This window comes from Phacochoerus africanus, chromosome 2 (genome assembly GCF_016906955.1).
Source record: "Phacochoerus africanus isolate WHEZ1 chromosome 2, ROS_Pafr_v1, whole genome shotgun sequence".
Taxonomy (NCBI): domain Eukaryota; kingdom Metazoa; phylum Chordata; class Mammalia; order Artiodactyla; family Suidae; genus Phacochoerus; species Phacochoerus africanus.
The window spans coordinates 125,972,631-125,986,003 of NC_062545.1; the positions used below are offsets into that span (position 1 = coordinate 125,972,631).

The 13,373-nt window shown below is 42.7% G+C and overlaps 1 protein-coding gene across 5 annotated transcripts in view; it reads right to left on the reverse strand.

Annotated features, from left to right (window-relative positions):
* SEMA6D (semaphorin 6D) overlaps positions 1-8,067 on the reverse strand; it is a 56,063-nt gene extending 47,996 nt beyond the window's left edge. For 3 of the 5 annotated variants that reach the window (XM_047766442.1, XM_047766439.1, XM_047766438.1), the window contains exon 1: positions 6,396-8,066. The gene's annotated coding sequence lies outside the window, so the exon portion shown is untranslated. Of the gene's footprint in view, positions 1-6,395 lie in introns of all 5 variants that reach the window. The other 2 variants (XM_047766440.1, XM_047766443.1) reach the window with 2 other exon arrangements.
* Positions 8,068-13,373: the final 5,306 nt, after the last annotated feature.

The following is a 13,373-nucleotide window of genomic DNA, read 5'->3' on the forward strand; positions in this document are numbered from 1 at the left end:
CTAAAGTCTTTTCAAGTTAAAAGAAAATGATGAAGCCCACAAAGCAGCAACCTTCTGGTTTGGTTCTGCCAAATCCCTCTGTGGGGAGTACCATCATGCTGGGTAATTCGAGGCAGATCATGTGACCCCCTTGCAAAGTTCCTGTGCAGCCCTGAACCAGCTGGCAGTTGATATGGGGGTTTTAGTTCTGATCACGGAGCAAACTACTGAATCGTCACAAGATTGATCCCACTCATTCTGATGGCTTAAGCCACAGGGCCATCTGCTGATCAGCTAACTAGTGTAGACCAGGCACTCAATAAATATTTGTGGATTGCAATGGCAAACTGATTCTTCACACCTGCAAGGCAAGGCTGTCTAGGTTAGGACTTGAACCTTGCCAAGTAATCTAGACCCCCACCCCCACTCCCACCCCAAGGCCTTTGCCTAAGCTGTTCTCTATGCCTGGAATGCCCTCCCTCTCACCACCTCCTCTACTGCCCCTCACTGGCCACCTGTCCAAATCCTACCTAGTTCAAGGACCAGCTCAAATATCAGCGGCTCCACAAAGCTGTCCCTGACCACCCTAGCCAGAAATAACTTCTCACTCCTCTCAATTTCCATAGGTCTGTGTTTTCTGACACTTAAGACACACACGATTTTATCTTGGCTATGTGTTTGCCTCGTCTATTCTATACCACTCAGAGAGAGCCTCCTTGAGCTGTGGAACTTGTGTCAGTTCCTCTTTGAACCATTTCCCCTCCCTGGCACCTCCTTGTGCAGAGCAGACATTTGGTAAAAGTTAGTTGAACGAACAAATGGTTACCCCAGCAATGACGAAAACAGAAGCAACTGCAACATTCTTTATTCCTCCTTCTTCTGCCTCTCCTCCTTCTTCTTCTGTAGTTTTTAAAAATATATTTGTTTGATCTACCCATTACTCAGGGGAGGTTTGGGGACTTTCTGATCAATGTAAACCCCAAAGTTTCCAGAGAACCTTTTAAGGACAAGGGAAGCCTAGACCAAGGCAGACACTGGGTGAGTCTTGAGTCCCTGGTCTGTTGACAACCAGCTCCAGGGAATGGGAGTGTTATTTTCTCAAAGAACTTCATCTGCTCTGGTTCACATGTGCCAGTTCCTCGCCTGAGTAGAAACTCCTCACTTTATTTTTAAATACAGACTCCAATAATAGCCTAAGTAATTGCAGATCTTCCTGAGGCCTTATTATACATGCACCAACATATTGGACTTTTTAAAACCCATATTTCCTTCCCACAAATATCTGCCAAAAACCTTAAATTTCAGCATTATATGTGGCAGTAATGTGTATTTGCTTTTTCCCTCCCATAGGAATCCTGAATAAAAGAGAATAACAAAAAAATGCTGATGCATGGGTGACAATTTCTCAACAATATATCTGATTACAAACCAAGGTAAAAGGATTCTCCCTTGACTATAACTAAGAAAATTGTATATTACAGTATAACATGCAGTCAAACTCCAGTAACACACTTTCCATCCTGGTGCCACTAATGCATGAACAGCTGCAGCTCTCACTGTCTTTGCTGATGGGGCCCATAAATACTCCGGGGAAATGGGACAAAGATACATAATGGATCTTCACCTGCCAAGATCAGGGAAATGTATGTCAATTGCATCCTGATGTGGAAGCTCTTTTTGGTGGAGAGTGATGAATACTGCCATTTGTCCTATGCCAGGCAACCGTGGACAGGAAAGCCTAACATGGAGAAAAATGGTGGGAAAAGATGCTGTTCTGGGACCCTTTAAAAGAAGAGCATGCCATAAGTGTTTGGCCAACAGGAAGAGATGAAAGAAGAATACGCCAATATGATTTAGTTGGGAGAAGGGTTGAAATGTAAGAGCATACCTATTCTGTACGTATCATTTCATTCAATATGAAAATTGCCCTCAAAATAACTCTTTTATTGGAAGACAATGCCAGAAACATCAGTGAATTGGAAACCTGCAAGGTGTTCTGTGTTCCAGAAAATTACTGAGTGCAGTGATGACAAGGTGGGCCGAAAGGTCAGGGAGACCTGAGTTCAAATCCTGATTCCACGACTTCCTTCTCTATGAACTCCAACAAATGACCTGTCTTCTCAGGTCATTTTCTTTTTCTTTTTTTTTGTCTTTTTGGGGTGCACCTGAGGCATATGGAAGTTCCCAGTCCAGGGGCTGAATCAGAGCTGCAGATGCTGGCCTACACCACAGCCATAGCAATGCTGGATCTGAGCCACATCTGTGACGTACACTGAAGCTTGTGGCAATGCCAGATCCTCAACCCACTGAATGGGGCCAGGGATCAAACCTGAATCCTCATGGATACTAATAGGGTTCTTAACCCTCTGAGCCACAATGGGAACTCTTCTTTTCTAATAAAGCAATGATAATAACGGAACCCACCTCACCCAGTTATTTGAGTGTTATAGGATATAATTTAGATCAAGCTCTTAATGTGGTGCCTGGAAATTAGTAAGCAGGCTAACAATAAGTGATAGTTGCTATGGCTGCTGCTTTCGCCTCTTTCTCCTCCTGCGTCATCACCACCATCATCATCACCATCAACATCACCCTGTCATCCCAGCTGTTTTGTGGCTGATTTTCTCAGTAAATATTAGGGAAAGAAGCAAGAAGACTATCTCCCACCAAAACCTGAGGCAGTCTCTCCTTCCCGTATTAAACTCCCAAAGCAGTACTTCTATTTATAAAAGTATTAAAAAACATAGCTTGGAAACATAACCTAACAAATGTATCTACCTAGTTCATACCATTCTTGCTTTAAAGAGCAATGACTACTGTAACAGTTATCTTAAATGAGGAAAGAAAGAAAAAAAGAAAACAAACCAAAAGAATGATAGAAAGCATTGGATTCCATCAGACCTGGGTCCCAGACTTAGGTACATCCGATGTTCTTTGTAAAGAGATGAAGCAATGAAATGCTCATTTCTCCCAAGAACCAGACAGGGTCTTTTTCTGCTTTCAGTCATTTGGGAATCACAGGGCAAAGGCTACTTCATTCTTTTCTCCCCCTTTTCAATAGACTGAATTGTGAAGGTCTAGGATGAGTGGTGTCTGAATGACTCCCTCTAATTCTGTTAATTCCGGTGGTTTAATTGTATCAAGTCTAAAGAGGCTTTCCAACAGGTCATGTAAGGTTGGGGCAGGTCCCCCTGTAAGTGGAACATGCTACTGCAAACCAGCAGGTACCTTCTGCAGATATGCCCCCCACCCCCACCCCGAAGTAGGTGAAGAGCCCAGCACAGATTGCCAAACAATGGAAACTTCCTGTTCTGGGTGTTAACTTTAGTTACCACAGCCAGACAATGCTACCAGTGGTGTGGAAGAAAAAATTGCTGTAGCCAGCTGTGTTGTTCACAGTCGGATGGATTCCGTGTAGCTCCAAATGGTGATGGAGCCAGCAGCCTGTTGTAGCCAAGGACAGAATGATGGATGATCTACATACTGTGTCCAAGTAGAGAGAATGGCAGAAGTTCACTTCAGGGTTGTTAAAATGCTAATCTGGGTGAGTTAACAAAAGCTTAATAGAAAAGGAAAGTTTGAGAAATAAGTATACCTCATGTGGTATCTGTGTGGACCACTGATTTGATCGCCCTTGGTTACATGAACAGTTGCTTTTCAAAGTAAGAATATTTCCTAGTTTTCCTGTTGGGATGAATGGAAACAGCTTCAATTATCAGCTGCACTGTCACTGTTGTCAGGGTCTGAGGAAGAAAAGTCAGTCTGACAATAGCCCCCTTAACTGAAAAGGGTTATGATGTACTTAATACAGTTACATGATTTTCATTCTCTCCACGTGCCATGGGAATAAATCAAAACACACTTTATTTCCCCCTCAACTGGAGGTTGGCAGCTATTCACAAAATAAGTGGCAACCTAAGGCAACGGCTTTGGTAGATTTCAACACTAAGTCTCCATTCACAGGAGCCACTGAAAGTGAGATCTCCTGCTCCAATGGCAGTTTCAACATGTGAATTACACTAATAGTACGTTGCATTATTTGTGTTAAAGGCAGGAAGATTGGCCCACTGTAAATACTGGGTATAGTTAATCTTGCCTTAAAATCTTTAGTATGAAATAACATGCTTCAAAAAAGATGCAGATTTAGATTTCTTGCCAAATGATCCAGTTTTGCAATTCTTCTTCTTTTTTTGGGGGGGATTCTTAAGCTGAACACAGAGAAACAGGTCTGCCTCACCTGATACTGGTTTGCTAGCCATAGCTCCTTGCAAAGGACGGGGACTCAATAAATACTGACCAGCTGGCATGCCCCGAGTGCCTCTTGCTTCCTCTAGAAATGAATCTAGAATGGGCGGGCTTGAAGTCCATTAACTGAAGTAAAAGGCAACATTTTATCTTGCAATATGCTAAGGAAGGAGTTCACCTCCTATGGTTACACCAATAATAGCTAGGCATTCAGCCAGCCTCTTAACTCTGCATAAAATGCATCAGAAGGGTGAAAAATGACCCTATTTCAGATGCATTTTTCATTCTTTGTATCTTGGTGAAACTCAAATGTAAGAACAATGACTAAGCTAATTACCAAGGTTTATTATGATGGAGCAACAAGAGTGAAGAATTTCTCCAGTTTCCATAAGTCCTTAACAATCATGGGCATCTTTGTAAATCAAAGTTCTGATTCCTGCTTACTTGTCTGTGTGCCTTTCAAGCAACAGAAACCACCACACAGGATTCAGAGGCCTACTTACCCAGACCACGGTTACTGGACAGATCCTTCTTGTACAGTAGCAAGCAGCAAGTGAACTAAAGCCCACTGGGATTTCTAAGTAAGTTGCCCTCACTCTAAGGACTAATAGGTTTACATCACAACCATCTCTCAAATCCATCCAACTAGGGGTGACAACACCAGATGGTGTATTGGAGGAAATAAATAAATAAATAAATAAATAAATAAATAAATAAGGAAGAGGGCAGAATGCCCACAAGTCTAAATCAAACTCAAGTTAACCAGCTGTTTGGTGACAGAGAAGCCACCATATTGTTGGCACACTGTCCTGCATCACAGAGGTGTTCCTCAAAAAGCAGGTACTTATGTAGCATTCCTAAAAGAAATGAGGACATGTAACAACATTCTGTAGAACACAACAAAAAAAACTAACTGGATGTTAATCTAACCAAATATACCAGTGGAAGGAAACGGTCTGCTAAACAACATACATTGGAAATCTTAGGGTTATTTATTTAACTGTCTTTCTGAAAGCACAGTTCTAGGAACCTAATTCAAAGCATAGGTATTAACTATAAAAAACAAAATTCAGCTATGGCTGGGATATAGTTTATTTACCTAAAGATGTTTAAGTTCATGATCATATAGGCCCAAATCTCACAGCTTATTTGGCAGTTTCTACCAGGGTAAATTTGTCAGCCGGACAGAATATGCCTGTCATTCACTACATTAAATATGACTACACACAACTTAAATTTTCTGAGTTAGCTACCTAAGAGAGCAAGGTTTTGTTTTGTTTTGTTTTTAAATCCTGTGAATAAACCAGCATCAAAACCTACTGTTAAACCACCAAAAGATTAGTAAAAATCCTCACCTTGAGCTGTCTGGGATAACATTTCTCAATTCTACAAAGAAGAAACCTTGAAAAAAATTTCTCCAAATAAGTATTTCCCCAATTCTTGTTTGGAGGAACAGAGACCAAACCAGATTAAAAAACTGTTAAGCCCTTCTCTAGGACTTCAGGCTTGAAATAAAAGAATCTACTTTACTGTCCCAAATATCAAGTAGAAGGAAGGGCAATCCTTAAAAAGGAACTAAATATTTTTCTGCAGACTTAAAATTCCCAGTAGCCTAAAGTTCTTGGGAAAATTGCCCTAGACGTTTCTTCTCCCAAGTAACTGGACAATACCTTTATTTTAAAGGGAAAGCAGTCGCCCACAGTGATGGACATAAGGTCCAGTTACTGTTTACAAAGTCTGTATATCTATAATAATGATCTACTGTTCCTTCTGTGTGAATCTCCCAGTTGAACGCGGTGAGGGGTTGGGATGCTAGAACTTGGTTACTGACTGGTCACCTCGGAACAGGGAGGCACTAGTCCGAGTTCCTCTAATGTAATTAATACCGCTACTTCATTCCCCCCAGATCCATGACATTTAGCTCTTTACAAGTTCTAAAGAATCTCACCTAATGGCAGTGGTCCCCAGAGGCGATTTGGCAAAAATTTTTCAAACCTAGTTCTCATCCACACCTCCAAGTCCTTTATGACCTTTTATTTCAATCCAAGAGTTATGCACGATAGAGGAAGCTTTAAGCCCTTCCAAATTACCCAAGACGGCTGCTGTCTCAGTTTCTGCAGACCGGGAGCAAATATGATCGCTGTCAAGACGGGAAATAAAAGTTTCCCTACCTTCCTCCTCACCATCCCCCTGCCAGCGGCTGCCAAAGAGAGCGGCGGCTCCCTCGAGGCTGCAGGACGTCTCTCGCCCGCCTGAGAAGGGGCTCATGCAAAATTGACTCTTCCTTATTTGTTTCCATCCATAATTGATGGGTAGATGAGAATGTAACACATCTCAGTGCTGGGCTCTTGCTGCCTGGCGGAGACCCTGTCCAAGACGCTTCCATAAATCATTTCCAGCCGGAGAACAAAGCACGGAAAGTTGCGGGGGAGAGTGGCCGGGAGAAGAAACCCGGGCACGGGGTGGGAGGCTGGGGTGGGCGGTGGGCAGCTCCGGCCCCGGAGCCCGCCCGCGGCGCGCTCGGCCAGCAGGGGGAGAGGGAGGGTGGGAGGTGACCGCCCTCCGGGCAGGAGCGGATAGTAGAGCCTGGGGGGCTGGGCGAGGGCCGAGTCCCCGGAGCCCCCGCCCCTGGCCACCAGGCGCTACCCGAGGACCACCCGATCCGGGGGTGCACTGACAGGTAGCTGGAGTCCGCGCCTGAGTTGCTCTGGGATCTACGGCTGCGCTGCGCCCCTTCTCCTGGCGCCGGCGAGTGCTCGCCCATCCACTGCTAGCTGGCCCGGCGGTCCCAGGGTCGGCTCCGGAGCGGGCGGGCGGGTAGGAGGGGGTGGTGGAGCCCGCAGGCTGCACCTTCGGCCTCTTGGCTCAGCTGTCGCGCGGAATGGAGACTGAGTGGTCGGCACCGAAGCTGCCCGGGTTCCCCCTGATGAGGTGCGGGTGAGCGCGGAGCTGGCACTGCCTGGCAAGAAACTTTTGCTGGCTCCCTCCTTCCGCTTTTTTTTCCCGAGGGGCCTGCACAGTGTGGGGGGCCCCTCCCTCCAAACCACCAAGCAATGCCAGTTTTGACGCGTCTGCCAAACCTCTCCAGCCCTTTGCGCTTCCCTTGCACGGCAGGCAGAGAGAGCCGCTTGGAAAAGAAATCAACTCTCCAGTGCCAACACACACGCACACGCACACACACACCAGAAGCAAGTCAGGCTCTGGGGATCTGGGTCCAATCCCCACCAGGCGCCTAAAGCATTAGCAAAATTTTATAGGACCGTCTTACCTCATGGGGGGAGGCTGGTTTAAAAAAAAATTTAAAAGCTTGCCACGCTCAGAAAAAAAGAAAATTAAAAAAAATGGAAAAAATATATATCCCTCTGTCGCTTTAGGTTTTGGTTTCTTCGATGTAATCCTGAAACTCGCCACCGCCAGTCCTTGCAGCCGCTGCAGCGACAGCAGCAGCGGTACAGAGCGGGAGCAAAACAAATCGAGGCACGGCAAATGGTGTAATTCGATCCATCTTCAAGTCAATCCATCAGGCGAGCCAGAGCCTCGTTCCCTCCCCGCACTCGGCAGCTCGCAGCGCGGGGCCCACCCCCGGGCACGGACAGTAGGAGGCGCGGGCGGCTCCGAGCGCTCACCCTCTCCCGAGCGCCGCGGCCAGCGCCGCCTGGAGGCCCCCAGCCCGGCGCCGCGGCCTCGCTGACCCTTCCGTGGCCTCCGCGTCCCTCCTCCTCGGTGCTCTGCTGCGCGCCCTCTCTCTCGCCACCTCTAAAGAACTGCTCTTTCCAGCAACTCCCAGCGCCTCAGTCACCCAGCTCGCGGTGGCTGCAGCAGCCTGTGAAGCAGCCTTTTCGCTTGCCTCCCTCTTTCCCTCTTTTACTAGCTCCCTCACTTTTTTTTTTAAAAAAGAGCTTTCCTCCAGACGTCTAGAGGACAAATCATTGCAGCCAGAGGAGCTGCGGGCACAGTTTCTCTGTAAAGTTCTGCCTTAGTTTCCTAATCTAATGTTTATTATTTAAGCATATCCTGACAAATCCGCCCCCATATTACCTCTGTCGCCCCCCTCCTCAAATTTCTCCTTATAAACACTAAGCAAAACAGCTGGGAAGAAGCAATCAAACATTGTTTTATCTTTATAAAATACAGAATTGCCTACTAAAAATCCCATTTCTACTCTGAATGAAAGCCATTCAGTACAGTATAATTTTGCAGGCTAATGAGCCGGTTTTACAGGCAAGCGTTTCGTGTAGTATGTTGTGGGAGAAATGAAAATGTCCTTGAAGTGACATCATTTAAAATTGTCACAAATGAAAGGAAAAAAAAAGTTATGTATTTAAAAACAAGAGGATTTTAATTCCAACTTCACATCCAAGAACGGGCTGTATTTTATTAAAATTTCCAGTTGAATTATGAATCACGGAGGGCTCTAAATGGTTGGAATAAACCATGATGCCCTTATTTAAAGAAAAAGAAAGAGGAGAGCCTTTCCGCCAAACTTTTAATTTTCATTTGAGTATGGTTAATTACCGTGAAAGAGAGGAGAGGGGGCAGACTTTCCTTACCCCAATCGTTCCTGCTTCCTTCCCAGCACAGTTCCATGTTTACATTTAGAAAAAAATACCCTGTTCTGAGTTATTTCTGAAACTTCCACTGACAGCCTTGAAAAGGAACTCAAAAAAGACACCCCAAGGAAGGGCTGCGGAACTCATCCGGAGAACTGTTTCCTCACTAGTTAACACTTTGTTACCAAAAGGAAGGGGAGGGGGGCGAGTCTTTTAAAATATAAACTCTCTTCCTGCTGTTCTTCCTATTCGAAGAAAGGAGTAGGGGGTGGAAAGCACAGCTTTGGCAACACAGCTTTGTGATTTTTTTTTTTTTTCTGTTGTTGTTAAGGCTTTTGTTGGCTGGCTGGCTGGTGTTTTTGGGTTGTGTGGGACTCTGACATCACTGCAAGTTACTTGGCAGTCAGGGCCCTTCCCCAGCCAACTTCTGACCCAGAAAGCTGAGACGGTTTTACTGGTATCCAGTCATTCCCCATTTTCTCCCTGAAGGGAGCAAAGCCCCATCGCAAGCAGAGGGCTCTGTGCATTGAATAAAGATGCAAGGGGATGGCCAGTGGCTCCACAGGGAATCATATCACCATCCACCTGGAGGCAGAAAGCTTATGAATTGTCCTCTGTCTGCAGTAGCAGCAAAGAAGAAAAAAAAAGTTCAATTCTCCAGATTCTTGAATTCTTTGCTGAAATTCTTTGATGGCCAACTTTACAGAGTGCCGCCACAGAATGTACAGTTTATTTTAGACGAGTTCTTCAATCCAGGAATTAAAACTTTCTAGATTGCAGAATAAGCTGATAGGTCATTTCAAGCAAGGATTAGACAGGTTTTCAGTCTATTTATAAGTCTAGACCTCAGAGCTAGTCCCCATGTTGGGTTCAACAGGGTAAGGAGGTTGGGAAGTGGACAATCTACTTACATGAAAAGAATGATCCCGTATATCTTTTGGTTGGATCAAAATATTACTCTTAAGGATTCATCATTTTCCTGGTTTCCAGAATCTGGAAGGTCAAGAAAATGACACTCTTTTTACTTGGATTTTAGCGGAGAGAAGTCTAAGGAAACTGCTCATTCTGCAGGGTTTTTTTTTAGCATTTGATCCATTCAGTTGATTTTGCACACTTTTAACCTTTTAGCCCTGTTTACTTCTTCAGCTGGACTCCCTGCACCTGCCCCCCAACCTATGGTATGCTTGAGGCTTTAGCATTACCTCTAAAGTCAGTGCAGGTCCACAACCCACCCCCTCCCTCCACCCCCACCTGTTTTGTCACACTGTTCCATATCTCCAGACTTTCACTTGTAGTGTCTCTGCTTTCTCCACCATTACATTTACTTTAATTTCTGCTTTTATTGACTTTTACTTAAAAATTCCTTTAGGTGTCAGAATTTTCCTTATCCCACTAGCCACCCAGGATGAGTTTAAGCACCTCTCTTCTGAGCTCTCCTAGCAAACTCACTGATGTAACTTCCTCGATGGAAGGGAAAATAACTGTTTAGGATAACTTCCCTACTGAGAGCTTTTTAAATGCAGGGCTCTTATGTATTATCTGGACTGCCTCAGTGCCTAGAACAGTGCCTGGCCTTTAATGGGCACTTGACAAATACTTGTTAAACAGATATGGCAATGGAACCGACAACTTTCTCATACTCTTCTACGTGCTAAACCAGTGAGTATAGTCATCTCTGGATTATATGCTCCTCCTAACTGTGTCCCCAGGGCAAGCACAGTATATGTGTAAGGATGTTCGTTGAATGAGTGAAGAATGAATGAATGAATAAGGAAAGAAAGAGGGAAGGAAGACATTTGGCCCTTTTCACATCCAGAAAGAATACTTAAAGTGGTCGGTACTACATATAGTTAGTTATTATGCTTTTGCGTCATCAGCATACACTGCCCATCAATGGTAAGCAGTAACTTTATTTACAATCTCTTTTTTGTTTGTTTACTTTAGGAAAAGTTCAGAATTTTATTTCTGTGTTTCGTTTCCAGTCTAGTTTTAACAATAAAATCTATGTGAAAATTATAAAAAAAATCTGTGTGTCATAGTTAATAAAACTTTACCCATCATCAGAGTACTAGACCTTAACTATTACAGTTACTAAACAAAGCATTATGCTTACTATGTACCAACTTCTTTTAAACATTTTATAAATATTAATGCTTACAAAAATTCTATGAGTTAGGTACAATCATTATCTTCATTTTGTAATAACAGAAACCAACGCTTAGATAGTTTATGTGATTTGCCTACTCCACTCAGGTAGTAACTACATAGGATCTGAACCTTAATCTCTTACTTAGTTGTGATAGTAGTTAATAGCGAGGTCACAGTTAATAGCAGTAGTAAGTAGTGAAGGCTTTGGAGACAACCTGGATTTAAATCCAGACCCCTCCTCCCATGGGAGAATTTATTTAACTACATGGTGCATCAGTCTTCTCATCTGTGAAACAGGAATCATAACAATACTTCAAATGGATTTTATGAAGACTGAATGTAATAATGCAGGTAAAATGTTTAGCATCTTACCTGGAACACAGCAAGCACTGAATAAATATTTGCCAATGTTATTATACATGCCCTCTAGGCAGTGCAGTCCTAGAATCCTGCAGAATTAGATTAGAAACTTAATCCAACCTCACATTAACTGTGAGACTTAGGGTAAAAAGACATGATACACAAGAGGTTGGCATTACGTTTTTGTTCCATTCTAGCTCTTCATTCCCTCATCTATGTGTATATGTCTATTCATTCAGATACACACACTGTTGATATGAAATAACATTTTGTCTGAATCTTAATCAATCATACAGTTTAGAAATGTAGAGTTTCATGTTTCAAAGTAAAAAGATAGAGGTACTGGAATTTCAAAGATAGCTACAGCTTCTGTGATTACTTTTTTTATTTTTGGTCTTTTTTTTTTTTGTCTCTCTTTTTAGGACCACACCCATGGCATATGGAGGTTCTAAGGCTAGGGGTCTAATCGGAGCTACAGCTGCCAGCCTATGCCATAGCCACAGCAATGCCAGATCTGAGCCCCGTCTGTGACCTACACCACAGCTCACGGCAACACCAGATCCTTAATTGGGTGAGTAAGGCCAGGGATTGAACCCACAACCTCATGGTTCCTAGTCAGACTCGTTTCCGCTGAGCCATGATGGGAACGCCTGTGATTAATGTGGAATGTACATATAGTATTCCATGCATTTGCACATTATAGAAAGTGCTTTTGTGGCAAGGGATTGCTTTCAAAACTAATCTAAGTTCTCCATGACATGATAAATCATTAATAATATAGACCCAAATCTCAGCATCTGCATAGGCACAGCTGGTCTCCTTGTGTCAACAGTCTGCATATGAAAGTGACTCTGCCAAGATATTTCACTTTAATGAAAAATATTTATCATGGTAAATCTTAAACCTCAAGATTTTACTGACATAATTCATTTCTATTATTATGTACCAGGATAGCACACCACCACAGCTATGCTTATGTTTGGAATGATAAAAATGTGTTTTTTCAGTCATTGTGATTACTCTATCTTAGCATGAATAATTTTGCTGTGCACTCTGAGTAAGCGGAATGCACCAGTGCATTTCTGGAAATAATAAATCAGTGACTTATCCACTTTTGTTAATGACTCCTTAGGTGCCACTGTATGGAAGGACATGAATGCTCAAGCCAAACCAAAAGAATCAGGCTTTTTTTCCCTTTTTTTTTTCCATCAGAAAGGGGGACAGCAAACAGCCTTTAATAATGCTAGCTCTTTTGAAAACAGACAAGAGAGACAGGAATGCTATCAAGATTTTATCAAAGATCTTTTGAATGAACAGAAGCAAAATAAACTTTTTTGGGGGGGGGTCAAATAAAAAGGAACTTCTCTAGGTGGAAAAGAAAAGGCCACAACTAGAAACAAAAACATTATAAATGACAAGGCTGAGCAGTTAAGGCATACATATAGTAAAGGTAGGAAATCATCCACAGACAAATATGCTCCCCAAACCAGAAATCACGAGAAGAGGAGGGTATAAATGCAGGATACTGGAGATTCACTTTCAATTAAGAGACTAGCAACTTAAAACAACTATATATATATATATATATAGTTAAAACAACTATATATATATATATATAGTTAAAACAACTATATATATATATAGTTAAAACAACTATATATATATATATATAGTTAAAACAACTATATATATATATACACACACTCCTATATTAAAACTTTATGGTAACCGCAAACCAAAAATCTACAATAAATATACATGCAAATAAGAAAAAGCAATCCAAACACAAGACTAAGATAGTTATCAAACCATAAGAGAAGAGAACTAGAAAGGAAAAAAAAAAGACCAACAAAAACAAACTCAAAACAGTTAAGAAAGTGGCAATAAGAACATATCAATAATTACCTTAAATGTGAATGGATTAAATGCCCCAATCAAAAGACACAGACTGGCTGAATGGATACAAAAACAAGACCCATATCTATGCTGTCTTCAAGAGACCCAGTTCAGTTCTAGGGACACATAAAAATTGAAAGTGAAAGGATGGAAGAAAATATCCCACACAAACAGAAATCAAAAGAAAGCTGGAGT